This window comes from Urocampus carinirostris, chromosome 12, assembly GCF_059441175.1.
Source record: "Urocampus carinirostris isolate Australia breed hairy pipefish chromosome 12, RoL_Ucar_1.0, whole genome shotgun sequence".
Classification (NCBI taxonomy): Eukaryota; Metazoa; Chordata; class Actinopteri; order Syngnathiformes; family Syngnathidae; genus Urocampus; species Urocampus carinirostris.
This window is the reverse complement of record NC_142360.1, coordinates 24,842,661-24,854,415: the sequence shown is the minus strand read 5'-3', so window position 1 is coordinate 24,854,415 and position 11,755 is coordinate 24,842,661. Positions and strand designations below refer to the sequence as shown.

At 38.7% G+C, this 11,755-nt stretch overlaps 1 protein-coding gene across 5 annotated transcripts in view; it reads left to right on the top strand.

Annotated features, from left to right (window-relative positions):
• Positions 1-223: 223 nt before the first annotated feature.
• rfx2 (regulatory factor X, 2 (influences HLA class II expression)) overlaps positions 224-11,755 on the top strand; it is a 61,120-nt gene continuing 49,588 nt past the window's right edge. For all 5 annotated transcript variants that reach the window (XM_088349074.1, XM_088349073.1, XM_088349070.1 and 2 more), the window contains exon 1: positions 224-475. The gene's annotated coding sequence lies outside the window, so the exon portion shown is untranslated. The remainder of the gene's footprint in view (positions 476-11,755) is intronic.

Sequence of the window (11,755 nt, the reverse complement as noted above, 5' to 3'; positions counted from 1 at the left end):
TACTCCCCAAGCCTGCACAAAATTTAGTCATTTTATTCATATTTAGTTTATTTTGTCTTTTATTAGCATATTTGGTATTGGAGTAATCCAAAAGTAATTGAAAGTAATCAAGTTAAAGTAACCCTACCCAACCCTGTAAAAACATGGGCGTTGATCGGTTTTGAGCGTGGGCGAATGGCGCGCAGCCGTTGTCGCCTCTTAGTGGCAGGGGTTAACACGACAGTTTAATGGTCCGTGGGTGGGATTTTCCGCGTTGGCCCGTCCCCCCGCGAAGAGTGGACTGTGACGTGTAAACTCAAGGCTAGCAACAGTTGCCTCGAGACCCCGTCGCGCCATAGTGACTGTAGCCGTGGAGACAGTTTCTTGCCAACGGGCGCAACACTCAGCAACAGCAGCCGCAGCAGCCGGAGCAGCATCTGGAGGTCTCCGAGAGAGTGACAAGAAAGACACGGGCACAACTTTTCCTCAGACTAAGGTGATTCTTTTTCAAAAGTGACTTTTGTTCCTCCCCCCCAAACTGCACGATTTTATGGCAGGCGCGCTTGATTATCAATCACACCACATCGGGCGAAGTTGAGTGGCTGGTTTCCGCGATGCCGTTTAACGAGTTGAGAAAGCCCTCGATGGAGGTCGACTCTCAAAATGTCGATTTATCCATTTACGTTCGCGTGTTTGTGAGTGGCGTCAGCGCTATCCCAACTTGGGAAGCTTTCGACATCACTTTCCCCCACTTGTTGCTATGTTGTGCGTAGACGCGAAAGCACTCTCGCTAGCTTTGTGAGAGGCTCCACGAAGGCTCCGGCTAACGTAGACCAACTCCCTTTTCGTTAGCTTACTTGGGCTATCGTAATTAGCTTATTTTTAGGGTTTTGAGGAGACTTCGTTTTGTTAAAAGGCATCTGTTGGTTTTCTTCACTTTTGATTTGGAGTGCAGTTACCCGAACTAGCGCTCTGGCAGGTGGCAGCGGAACCGGGTTAGCTTAGCAACGGCAGTACTACCCAACAGAGATTTTGGCTCAAGTAGTTACAAACTTTGTTTTTGCTGCCCCATCGGCAGTGTTGGCCAAGTCACTTTAAAAAAATAATAATTATAGTTACTCACAAGTACTTCCAAAAAAAACAGTAGTTGAGTTTGATAAAAGATTACTCTATAGTAAGATTAACTAGTTACCAAGGAAATAAACGATTTCCGTTACTTTACTCCAGGGCTCCTACTCTTACAAAATGTTGTATTTTCCCTTACAAAATATAAAATAATCTTACACCATTTTTTTTTCAACGTGTTTATTTATATATATTAACATGTTATATTGTACATGTGTTTCGTTATATCATATATATTGTTAATTAAATATTTTGTTGTGAGATCCTGAGTTGCTCGACATGAATGAGGTTTATTAAAAGAAAAGTTCAAAAATGAAGTAGCTTGGACGCTCACGGGAGAAGGAAAAAATACATGCAAATATGATTAAGTAGAATAATACATTTTCTTATTCAAATTATGAATTCATCTTCTGCATTAATTTATTGTTGGTAATATACTGATTAAAGGGATAACTACAAACCTGTCTTTTTTTCATTTTCTCCTATTATACCTCCTTTTTTTCTTAACTTCTTTATACAACATAATAATTCGTTATATAATGCATCAAAGCAAGTGAGCCGTTTGAGAACCGTCTCTCTTTAATGAGTTGAGCGGAAAAATCCGGTTATCTAAAAAGAGACAGACTTCTTTTCACTACACAACCACCACATGAAATCCGAGGCGACAGATGCATGTGCACAGTAGCATCAAACCGCTCGCTTAGTTTGTATAGGAAAAAAAGATACCGAGATAGAGGCTACCGCGGCGAACTCGTTTGACTTGATTGATTTGCCGTTTCGTCGTAGTCTGTGTATACCGAATGGTACCCATAATTGACAAATTTGCGTTTTTCCATACAGATTTTCTTGTACGTCATACACGTCTTAAAATAAATAATAAACGTACTTTGTATGGCAAAAATGTACAGGTTTAAATGTATGTTTACTACTGAGCAATATTTGGGTCAATTTAATCAAGTCAAGTAAAGTCACATTTAATTGTGACACCCTTAATGACAAGAGGTCTCAAAGGACTGCACAGGTTACAAATACACCATCCTCTGATCTTAAACCAACATGCTGGCAAGGAAAAACGCAAAACTTTAGCGTGAGGAAAAAAGGAATCTTGAGAAAGGGGCCTCACAAGTGGTATGCCCCCTCCCAGCATGACCAGGGTGCAATAGATTTAGCATTGTGTAACAGTACACACTCATAGTGAACATCAGGTAACATGTTGAAAAAGATAAGATCAGACAGGTAGTTGTAATATTTATTGCACCTTACCAGCAACAGATTTATCCTACACTTGAAGTAGCAACACATTTAATCACTAAATAATATAATAAAATAACAAAACAGCAGTAAACAATATAAAGTCTGTTTAATATATTAAATGCAAAAAACAAGAAGAAGAAAAGAAGAAAAATTCAAGAACACAATGAAAAAAGTGAGATAAAAGAAAACTATAAATTGTTATAAAAACACTTTAACACTGGAATAGCACCGGTTATCAAATGAAAATATTCATAAATCTACAAAAAAAGATAAAAGAAAAACAATGCCTTTTTTATGCTCAACAAATTCAAAGAACAACACAAAATTGTCCCCAAAATGCATATTGACCAATTATACAAGAAAAAAGGCGTTTCGGAGGTTACAATCTGTTGATTGCTGGGGGAGCCCGTTTCCCTGAGTTCACTTTCAAGAGCCGGCTCATAGAGACGTTTCGTTCCTGAACGACACGAGTTGGTTGCCGCGGCAACGACGACAGCGCATTTGCCTTTCTTTCGGTGCACTAGTAAATACTGTATTCGTAATCTCTATCCAACTATGTGGTTGTCGCTATTTTGAATGGTGACATGTTCCGAAAAGACATGATGTAAACAACTCGGAGGAGAGCCGAAAACCGCGCCGCTGAAAACAGGGTCAAGTTTGCGGGGGCACCGCTTTTGACCGTCTGTGACGGTAACGTCAGAGAAAGTAATTAGTTAGATGACCCCGTTACTGAAAAAATAACGCTGATACATAATGGCGTTATTTGTAAATGCGTTATTCCCAACACTGCCGATCAGTGCTCTCAACCTTGTTTTGTGATGTACTCCTTTCGGCATATCTTTTTAATTAGACAATTCTACTAGAATACATTCTATTTATGACTAAATAAAATGAGACATCAGGAAAGGGGTAATTCCCGACATCCTGAAAAATAAAGAAAACAACACACGTAGAGTACTACAAATTAGATGAAATAAATACAACCTACTCACTCCACCACTTCTTGGATCAATTTGAACTACATATCAGAGTCGTTTTGCACTAAGTTATATAGGGCCCTCCTACTTGGGGCCCACCAGGGTTCCCCCCAAAACAGCTGAGTTGATGAACATTTGTAACCCATTTTGGGGCATAGTGGTTTTAAGCGAACACATTTTTGGGGATTTAAACCAAAATTACACAATTTTACTGGTTGTTTAGAGACCTCATCTCATCTCATTAGCTGCACCGCTTATTCTCAGTAGGGTCGCGGGGGTGCTGGAGCCCATCCCAGCAATCATTGGGCAGTGGGCAGGGGACACCTTGAACTGGTTGCCAGCCAATCGCAGGGCACACAGGGACAGACAACTCGCTCGCTCATTCACGCCTAAGGACAATTTGGACCGGCCAATCCACCTGAAATGCATGTCTTTGGAATGTGGGAGGAAACCGGAGTGCCCGGAGGAAACCCACGCAAGCACGGGGAGAACATACAAACTCCGCACAGGAAGTCCGTTAGCTGGATTTGAACCCACACAGGAGGTTCCCAAGGCCTTGTAACTGTGCCGCACACGCGCTAACCACTGCTGCCCAGTTGTTGACATTTTATTTCATTTAGCATCTTTTAGTGCTGACAATTACTAATTAAAGGAATAATGTATATTATTTAGCGCCTCCTAGTGGTAAAAGAAAACCTTTCATTAAATACAATATTACAATGTTGGTTTAAATAATGGGAAAAACTACATTATCTATCATATAAACATGCATTTCTTTAAATACTCAAAGGTCAAGAAATCGTTATTTATTTTACATACCCAGAGGCTTAAACAGAGGGGACTGACATTATTTTTGGCCATCTTGCTGCTACGGGTACCCCAAAAACCTTGTGTAAGACTGGGCAAAAAATAAGTAGAAAAACTGTACTTTGCTTAGTAGCACTGTTTTTTGGTTGCACGACACAATACGGTAAAATCTAATGGACAAATAATACAAATTGTCCCTGAGAAAACAATATTGATTTTAATATTAAGCATTACATTAACTATCTTATAAACCTGCATTTTTTTGAAGTACTTGTAGGTTGAGAAAAAAAATACTATTTACTTTATATGAGCCTCACCTGAAGAAAATTTACATAATAATCCGCCATCTTGCAGCTACGGGTACCCAAAACATTCAAAAAGGCTGGGAAAAAAGATGTAAAGTAGTGCTGAAACAATTAATTGACAATCGATTAAAATCGATGAATAAAAACGTTGGCAACTAATTAGATAATCGATCCGTTGTATCACGTGATTTTTGAGCCATCAAGAATTTTAAATCAATGCAAAGTAGAATGCACACCATTTTGTTGGGACGCTGGGAATTGTAGTACCGCTTTAATCTGGCATAGGGTGCCAAGACAGTTTTATTTAAAAAAAAAACTCTTTTACATTTTGTATATACTGTATTACATTTTGAACATAGCATAATTTACAAACAAAATTGCCATGAAAGTTTCAACTTTGTATCGTTTGACTGTTTCATCATGAAACACAGTTAACCTTCAAGAGAACAGACATAACAGAAAATAAGTATGAAATAAATAAAGTATAAAGAAAAATAATAATAATGACATGTTGTACTCTACCCAAGGGGTCAAATTCTTGAGCATATATATGGCAATGTTTATCATGTTCCAAAATTTAACCTCCCAAAATGTGTTGACCACATTTTGAAAAGTAGGTTTGTTTAAATTTTTTTATTTTTTGTGGATACAAAAAATCTTCACAAATAGAAATGTATTGTTCTTTTCTTTTTTTGTATGATAAGTCCAAATTGAATATGATCTGTGGATACGGTGGTCGGAAAAGAGTATCTTACATATTTGCAAGTGTACAGCATACATTTCTATGCATTTTTTAAAATTATCAATTTAATTGACACTTATAATCGTCTAACTGTCCAAAACTTCAATATTTGAAGAAATAAGAGGGAAATTATAAATGTTATTCATCGATTAATCGGAAAAATAATCGACCGATTAATCGAGAACTAAATTAATCGTTAGTTGCAGCCCTGATGTGAAGTAAACTCGTGTGTATTGTTTACTGTGAGTCTCGGTAGTATTCTTCCTTGTGCTATGTAGCACACGTATTTGGTTGCACTACACCAGGGGTCTCCAACCTATTTCAAGCTTAGAGCTACGTTTTATTACTTATTAGCGCAAAGGGCATCCAGTGTGCAATGCATTTCTAAAATAACAACTTATGATGTTATTACTCTGTTAAGAAAAAGTTGATTTTTGGATGTATGGTTAAATAGACTCTGTCAACGACAAAAAAAAATATTTTCACTAGAAAATCACAATGACCCAGGACTAGTGATCTATTTTTAAAGCAGGCCTGTAGGCTCCTATATATAGATTTGTTTTTGAGGGGGGAGCCATAACACATATTGTAAGACAAATTTAATTTTGTTGCTCTGTGTGACGTTACATGATTTGATTAAAAAAAAAAAATGAAATAAGAATAATGCCAGGGCCTGTGTCACATATCAACAGGGTTGGGTAGGGTTACTTTAACTTGATTACTGTCAATTACTTTTGGATTACTCCAATACCAAATATGCTAATAAAAGACAAAAGAAACTAAATATGAATCAAATTATGACTCACAACACGTGGTAAGCTTTCTCTCCTGGCTTTGATCTCTATGATCTCCGGCAAAACTAACATAAAATGCGACAGAAACAAAATGAAAATAAATCCAAACAGCTTGCCAACATCATTTTTGCCGTTCCATGTATTCCGTTACTCCCCAAGCCTGCACAGAATTTAGTAATTTTATTCATATTTAGTTTCTTTTGTCTTTTATTAGCATATTTGGTATTGGAGTAATCCAAAAGTAATTGAAAGTAATCAAGTTAAAGTAACCCTACCCAACCCTGCATATCAACAAATAACCACTTTAAACTACTTAAGATAGTTTAACCTTATTTTTTTCATAATGGTTTTAAAACAAGGTTCGAGCAGAGTTCTTTTGTAAAAATGTTCTAAAATACTGCAAACAAGGATACTGACGTAATCACTTTCTGTGCAGCCGGCACTGGGTACCAGGAAGTGTGCCGTGTGCACAGCTCCGCCGACCCCTACCACTCTCCCAATTGAATTGCTCTGTGTGCTTGGCTGTCGTTTCTGGCTTCTTACAGTTTTTTGTGGGGTTTCATCATAATTTGTCTCAACAGTGAAGCTAAATTGTTTAATGAGCTTCCATATGAAGGGTTCCTTCGCGACGTACAGCCAAAATGAGTTGTGTTAATCTCACACCTTGACTGTAAACTGTAGTGGGGAGTATGCTCTTAACATACTGCACTGAACCATAAGCGTAATTAACGCTACGCCAGCTAAGTGAGCACTAGACTTCGACTCCACACTTATCTAAATTGGAACACTATAGATGAGATTTGCATGAGTTTAATTTTATCTCCAAGCCGTATGTACCCATAAAAAGAGCCATGGAACCCACCCCTGCTGTACAGTAGTAAGCTTTTATCAAAGACGCCAAATGCACAGCAGTTTGTGGCTATTTAGTTCATTTCAATTGTACAAACCAATGTTTGGGTATCACGGGATGGTGTCATGGTGGTAGAGCCTTTGAGACTCCTTATGATTAAGAGCTATACCAGTAAACTTGACCTGACTTGACTTAAATGCACACGTCAAATATGTACCTCGATGTGATTCACACAATGCGATAAGACACAATAATTTAACTACCAGCTTTCTTTACTGCATCCAAGTTTTTACCAAACACACCCAATACTACACAAAATATCTCTTCAATTAATTGGATACAAGAGAGATTGAAATAATATCTGAACAATAGCTTGTGTAATGATACATTTTAGATGACGAGAGTTGGAAAAAAACATTGATATATTGAATACCGTCAGTGAATGTTAACTGTGAATCTCTTTGTTGACACATGGGAACAAACTTTAAGAATCAAGTGCTCACAAACTCCCTCAGAATCAGACATTTCTTTTAATAAGTTGTGTATTGGAGCTATATTTTGTGTACCCACATTCTCCCGGGAGTCTGTTCTGTTTGTCTCCATAGGGACAGTGATTCTAATGACGGATCTTTTCAGAGACAGCTGTCAGGTGCTCGGTCATTTGTAATGCTGCTTACCGCTGAAGCATCAAGAAGAATCTTTGCAGCATGAGAGTGTATCTAATTAGGCCCCTCTCTTCAAAATCACTTGAGTCAAACTTTCACTAGAGTAGTTTATAGTGATGTACTAAAAGCCATACACTTTTTAAAGATTCTGTTTTAACAAGCTCAACACTAATCGACCACGGACAAATAATTTTATACCTCTAGTACAGGGGTTGAGATCCTTTTTGAACCAAAGAGCAATAAAAGCAATGTGTAAATATATATACGGGCCATGCTAGAACTTTTATATGCTTCTTACAGAGCCACTCCTTGGCTTTCCTGGCTGTGTGCCTTAGGCCATTGTCGTGTTGGAAGATCAGTGTCGACCCATCTTCAATGCCCTGACTGAGGGAAGGAGGTTTTTCCCCAGGGATGGTGTTCTTCGGATTGCACTATTCATTCTTTCTTCTCCAAACACACTTTGTGGAATTTTGACCCAAAAACTCTATTTTGGTCTCATCTGACCACAAAACTTTCTCCCATGACTCCTCTCTATTATCCAAATGGTCAGATGCAAACTTAAGACGGGCCTTGACATGTGCTGGTTTAAGCAGGGGAACCTTTCGTGCCACGCATGATTTGAAATCATGACGTCTTAGAGTATTATCTACAGTGACCATGGAAACTGTGGTCCCATCTCTTTTCAGGTCATTGACCAACTACTGTCGTGTAGTTCCGGGCTGATTCCTCACCTTTTTAAGGAATCATTGAGACCCCACAAGGTGATATCTTGCATGGGGCTTTCACTCCGATTGAGATTGACCGTCATGTTTAGCTTCTTTCATTTACTAATGATTGCTCCAACAGTGGACCTTTTTTCACCAAGCTGCTTGACAATCACTCCGTAGCCCTTTCCAGCCTTGTGGAGGTGTACAATTTTGTCTCTGGTGTCCTTTGACAGCTCTTTGGTCTTCGCCATGTTACAAGTTAAAGTCTTACTGATTGTATGGGGTGGACAGGTGTTTTTATGCAGCTTAGGCCCTCAAACAGGTGCATCTGATTCAGGATGATACATGGAGTGCAAGTGGACTTCTAATGGGCGGACTAACAGGTCTTTCAGGGTCAGAATTTTAGATAGTACACAGGTGTTCACAGGTGGATTCACTTTAGTTTATCTCTCTCGCAGTAGACATGCTCCTACGGTGAAAGTTTCAGACCCCCCCATGATTTCTAAATGGGAGAAATAGCAAAATAGCTGGGTGTTCAAATACTTATTTTCTTCACTGTATATATATATATATATATATATATATATATATATTCTCCAATGAGTGTAATTGATGTCTAATTAATTTCATACTTTGGGTATTGACATTGCATTTCTCTATTAACTGTCACTACTGCCACTTTCGGCATGGTTTGTGACATTCTTTTTCCTTGAAAAATATTGTGAAATTAAAAAATGATGGGGCCTTTTATGTACGCCAAATAACTCCCCCTTAAGGCGGGCTGCAAAGGAAGTCAGTTCCTCCTACCCCCAGTGTGTGAGTGACAATATTATGTTTACATGGCAACTTGACACACAAATACACCCAAGTCATGGAAAGAGAGAAGAACGCAAAATGTTATTCTTTTCAATGGTAGTGGTTTAATCACGTTATTTTCATCTTGCTGTGTGGTTAAAGTGCATACTTCTTGCTTGCAGAGACAGGCCATGAAGAAAAGGCGCCTGAATGGGGTAATTGAATTATGTGTAGATGTATTTCTTTTGACAATGGTCGGCAACCTTTTCTGTACCACGGACAGGTTTAATGTCTGACGATATATTCTCGCGGCCTAGCCAGTTAATAACATTAATAATAAAAACCAACAATAATAATAATGATAATAAGAATAATATTACTATTAATAAGCTCAAATCCATTGCGTAAATAGAACCCTAGGGATCAAGATGGCATAGGAAAAAGCATTCGATTTTATCACAACACCACACTAATTTTACTCACAGTACGACATTGTAAAGCATTGTTTTGTCTGAACTCTTTCCCATAATGCTCCATTACAACATTGTACAACGTGGCACCGTATAATTAGTGTTATGATGAAATTAAACCTCAGGCGGGTATACAACAATAAATATGTTAAAAATGTAAAAGCCTTTTTTTCCCTTCCGTTCGGTCTGGTACCAAGCGACCTACGGTGGTTGCAGACCACTGTCATAAACAGGGATCAGAATTTTCTGCGGATCCGCGGATTTCCGCTGTTTTTGAACCCCAAAGGCATTCCGACTTTTTCACTTTTTCTCTTGCGTAGCAAACAAATTCAAAATCCGACTGTCTCACTCTTTCCTTTATTGCTCTGGCGCACCCTGGCGGCCGTTAGAAAAATTGGCCGCATTGTTGGCCAAACTGCAGGGACTGAACTGCATTTGAACTTATCTTGCAGTATTTACAAAAAAATCAGTTATGTGGGCAAATTATTTTAATCTTCTAAAAATGTTACTTAAATGATAAATATAAGCATGGTTTTGGACAAGTAAATTGCCTACAACCCAGGAGCTTGGGGGGCGGGGGGCGGGGGGTGGTTGGGGGTTGGCTCCGCCCTGCTTTATTCCTGGACCCTGGCTATTTCAGCTGAAAATGAAAATCTCCACTCTGATCCCTGCATAAAATGTACATAATGCGCAGGGTTGTTATTTTCACAAAGAAACAATTTCTTTCTGACTAATTCACTTTAGAGTGGCATCAAGTGCAGGATTTGTGGCAGTATCATTGGCGCAGTGGTTAGCGCGTGTGCAGCACAGTTCTTGGGAACCTCCTGTGTGGGTTCAAATCCAGCTACCGGACTTCCTGTGCGGAGTTTGTATGTTCTCCCCGTGCTTGCTTTGGTTTCCTCCGGGCACTCTGGTTTCCTCCCACATTCCAAAGACATTTCAGGTGGATTGGCCGGTCCAAATTGTCCCTAAGTGTGAACGAGCGAGCGAGTTGTCTGTCCCTGTGTGCCCTGCGATTGGCTGGCAACCAGTTCAGGGTGTCCCCTGCCCACTGCCCGATGATTGCTGGGATGGGCTCCAGCACCCCCGCGACCCTACTGAGGATAAGCGGTGCAGTTAATGAGATGAGATTAAAATGTGCTTAACAGGGTTCCCGCAAATACTTGCTTGAAATCCCTGAAAATGCTTGAATTTTTATGTTGTGTTTTCAAGGTTTGACAAGTGCTTGAATTTTGGGTGAAGTGCTTTTGAATGGTTGAAAATGTAACCATTTCATGGCAGTCAGACTCGATAGACCACGCATTAAAGGAAGGGGGAAATACTGCTAAAAAGGACAATGTCACGCCTGCTCTGGTGCCTTAGATTTACCATTGCGTATCTTCTACCGTCGTGATTAACAGCAGCTGGCATAAGTTTGTATGAAATTGTCATGGGAAGTGTCATCGCCCCGTACAGGTGCATGATGTGTATCAAACCAACAGGTTGTGGTTTTAATAAAAATCGCATACTGTGTGTGAATCGCGGCTAAAGAGCCATTTCCGTGTTTGTAAACAAGTGTGACGTAGTCAACTTGCACGCACATTGTTGAAGCAGAACGGCAGAATTAATTTATACCACCCAATTGACAGAAAAAGATCGCATATAATAACTTTTCAAATAAACACAAAGTATGTGCATGCAGCAAGATAGTGATTTTATTTTAGCGATCATAGTCAAAAAAACAAAACAAAAAACTGTTCTTTTGATCAGTGCTACACAAAGATTGTGCGAGCCACTTTGTGAAGTTCTTGTGTGTGACTTTTTCGTTTCATATTCAACACTGGTCCCGATTGTGTAAGTGTCAAGTAAAACATCTTTTTATGCCAGCAAGTTACCGGTAAATGGAAGGAAATAGTGGCTCAGTTAACCAATTCTTCTTTACGGTTGCTTAGTTGACACACAAGTTAAACTTCAGAACAATTTACTTTCAATAGTGTTTGTTGGTGGGATCAATAATAATAATGATAATTATTATAACAAACAATATAATAATGGATTATTTCTTTTTGGAATGATACTGGAGAAATTTGAATATTGGCTTGGAAAATCCTTAAAATGAGCTTGAAATTGGATCCTTGAATAGTCTCAAAAGGCATTAAATTCATTATTTTAAAAAAAAGGCCTAAAATGGCATTGAAATGTTTTTTTTCAAAGATTATCAGATTCAAAGATTCAAATTTGTTTGAACTAAAACGATTTAGTAACATTTGATTTTTTGAAAATAATTCACCGATTTACTTTGGTGG